The sequence below is a fragment of the Rhinopithecus bieti genome, unplaced genomic scaffold, assembly GCF_001698545.2.
Source record: "Rhinopithecus bieti isolate Rb0 unplaced genomic scaffold, ASM169854v2 scaffold_34544, whole genome shotgun sequence".
NCBI lineage: Eukaryota > Metazoa > Chordata > Mammalia > Primates > Cercopithecidae > Rhinopithecus > Rhinopithecus bieti.
The window spans coordinates 800,561-804,381 of record NW_016814795.1 but is presented as its reverse complement, the minus strand read 5'-3'; positions in this window follow the sequence as shown (position 1 = coordinate 804,381).

The following is a 3,821-nucleotide window of genomic DNA, read 5'->3' as shown; positions in this document are numbered from 1 at the left end:
TATATATATATTATGTTGTACTCACTGCTGCATGTCAAAGCAGCAGACACTATGTGTTTAAGAAGGCTGTGAACTTCTTGGACTGTCAATTGTCACAGATCATACATTCTGTCAAATAGAATGTCCTTAAGAAAACTAAAAAAAAAAGTGCCTATACTATTATTTGTATGAAAATAGTTTATTCAATAGCAGCAGCATTATGTGCCTATTAAAAATCACTTCCACAAAATCATTTAGAACTGAAGTCCTGAATGTTTCATGTCAATGAGATTCTAGGAAGCAGGGACTTTAAATTAAAGCTCAAGGGAGTTTCCAGCTATGGAGCTTGAAAAGTACAGTTTTATCTTAAGCGCTCTGTAAATCATCTTAAAATACTGCTGATTTGCTAATGTGTAACACAGGCTCCTAAATTTTTGTTGGAGAGAAGGGATAAATTGGGAGCGATGGGATTGGGAATCAGGGGCAAAGCGAGGTGCAGGAAAGTTTCTAAAGCAGATACGGTGCACTAACTGAGCAGTTGTTACAGGACAAAATTAAGACACTAACAAAGAAGTGCTAATTTACTATCTCTCTTATAAAACATAACCATTTCATGTATACCATTATGTGTTAGGCTTCTTAATATGATGGTAAAAGTCGTACTTTTATATTTTATCCTAAAAGATAGCCCTTAAATAAAAATTTCAGATAGCCTTAACAACCATGTCATTAGACACAAAGCCTAGTGCTACAGAATCTTACAATCCAAATCTCCATTGATAGCAAAGAGTCCACTCTTAGGTATGCATTGATAAATGTATTGTCTTGACACATATTTATGGGAAGTTACTTAGAACCAAGACCGTTTAGGAACTGTTTTCTTGGCCAGATGCAGTGGAGAATGCACATGCCTTCCGCTCAAATCCTGTGCTGACCACCATAGAGTAGTGGCCAGTAGCTCATGACACAAATGTTATGTAAAGTTGGCAAGGTTTTAATTAGTTAATTAGTCAAAAATAGTGGAAAATTGTTCAGCATGGAAGAAGAACTATGCTTTCCTGCATCCTTTTCTCTTTGCGGTTGAAGAGAGAACCACAAAGTACATAGCAAGGTCACAGGGTGGGAACAGGAGCACTCTGACCACTTCCAGAGAGGAGGAAAGTCTCCTCAGGTCAAAGCAAAAGAGCTACATTTGATTTAGAGTTCAGAGTAATTGCTCAAAAGTGGAAGTAAGAAGATTAGTGAAAGAAAAGATGGAAGGATAACTAACTTTACCTTTCTTCCTTTTAGAAATCTGAATTTTCAAGATAATAGTTACAGTGAAGCTACAGAAAAGATAATTTTGGGGTTTGGGTTAATCTGAAAAAAGGCATGACTTAATGGTTGGTTCAGGGAGTAGCTAATTTAGCTGGAAACACAGATTCTCAAATCTTGGGTTGTTTCACCTATGTACTCTGTGTGTGTGTGTGTGTGTGTGTGTGTGTGTGTGTGTGTTTGAACTAATTTAAACATGTCCACATTATAGCCCTATCTATTTATTTGTATTTAAAAACAAGTCACTTGTAAGATTCTTATATTCAAAACTAAAATTGCTGTTGGAAATCAATGTTTCTTATGATGCAAGCAGCCACTCACTTTCCTCATCTTTGCATTTTATACACCATTCGCTTATAGAATGGATTATAACTTCTGCTTCACTAGGGATGTACATTTCAGTGGTAAGAAACTCAAAAGTTCCATCTTTCCCACAAAATTCAAGGAGAACTTGGAGAAATAAAATGTCATATACACCTCATGGTTGTACATTCCTCCTACAATTCTTGACTTTCAAGTTCCGTCTTGGACCCTGCCACTACCTACCTTCAGTTCCTGCTGCTCTTTTAGATCCAACTAAGAGCCTGTCTTAGCTGATGCTCACATACCCAGCACCAGATCCCTGTGCTCAGAAGCCACAGCAGTTCCTTGTGCCACTCGATGGTGCCATCCCAGTTCCTCTACTACCCTGGCCTTCCTACATCTGACATATTCTGGTTCCTGGTTTGATCCACACAATTGAACAATAGTAGTAATAAGTCTACACACATTTTCAAATGTCCTTAATTATTTATTTTAAGAATTTTCAATGTAAACCTAATCAGAAGAGACTTCAGGCAAGATGAAGATTTGCATCAGACTTTTTTTCTGTCTCAGGTGAGAGTGCCCAAATGCATTTGTTCTCATTCTCTTCCTAGAGTGATTTTTTTCTTTTCTTTTTTTTTGTTTTTTTTTTTTTTTTTTTGAGGAGAAGTTTTTTCAAATTCTTCCTCAAAACTTCCATAGATTACAGGAGGAAAGCAAGGTGAACCAAGGAAGACCCTTGGGATATGCAACAAGTATCCCAGGACCTGTTCCAAACAGATTTCAATGTGATTCTACAATCTTCCAGTTGTGCATCGTACATCATAAAATAATTGCTGGTAATAATGGAATTTGAACGATCTGAATACCAACATAAATACATCTTAACTGAAAGATATTTCTGGAATAGGAAGGATATTCCCAAATCCTCCTCTAACCACATACTGGGCCTCTTTGCCTTCCTGAGAAATTTATTTTACTATTTAGTCTCTCCTTGCCACGAGAAGATCTTTCAACACTGCTCACAATTGCTGGATACCAGGCCCTTGTACTATTGTTAGAACCTGAGTTCAGGCTTTTAAAACATGTCATGCTGGTCTCCTATAGGTACTCCATACCGTATCATCATAATTTTATGATTTATTTGGAAGATCTAATTAATCAAGAAACAGGTGTGTATGATAGGCATTGCTCTGTCACGGTGCTTAGCAATATATAAAAATTAACCAAATATGCTATGATGAAGGGGATTGACAAGGGGTAGGAAGACAAAATATATTGATATATCTCATTTACATGCCTTCGACAAATATTATTTATCAAATCCTTACTGCATGTGTTCAGCATAGGAATATAAACCTGACTTCTAGGGGATTATGACCTGCTAGGCTTGAGAATAAGAGGCGTGAAATATATAGTAGAAAGTGATGAGCATCTTTAAAAACGAGTTTACATCGCTACAACAATTCAACAATTCATGAATACATGTAGTTAAAATTAAAAAGCCTCAGAAATAATTCAAAGAGCCACTTCTTTCTGTCAGGCCACATCCAGCTTCTATGGCCCTAAAACTCATACAGAGAAATTGGCCAGTGATCAGTCGAAGGCTTGACACTAGCGATTAATGTCTCTCTCTCTCTTTTTTTTTTTTTTTTTTTTTTTTTTTGTTTTTTGAGGCCGAGAGTCGTTGCTTTGTCGGCCCAGGGCTGGAGCTGCAATGGCGTGATCTTGCGCTCACTGCAATCTCCTGGCCTTCCCAGGTTCAAGTGATTCTCCTGCCTCAGACTTCCGAGTAGCTGGGATTACAGGTGCATGACACCAAACCCAGCTAATTTTTGTATTTTCAGTAGAGACAGGGTTTCATCATGTTGACCAGGCTTTTCTTGAACTCGTGACCTCAGGTGATCCACCCACCTCAGCCTCCCAAAGTGCTGGGATTACAGGTGTGAGCCACCACGCCCAGCTGGATTAATGTCTCTTACAGTGCTGATCATACTAAATAGCACTGTCTCTATGATGTATGAAGCTAACATAAATGTTTATGATAATTGGAGTATTTATACAAATGTACTTTTTATATAAATTTGCTTATGTGTAAATATATTTTATATTTCCAAAACAAATATACTGGTAATGCTCTGCTTTTCAATTTGCCTACTAGTAGTTTCCATGACTTGGTTCCTATTAACCCCTTCTTAATAACTATTTTGCTTTTATGTAGAAAG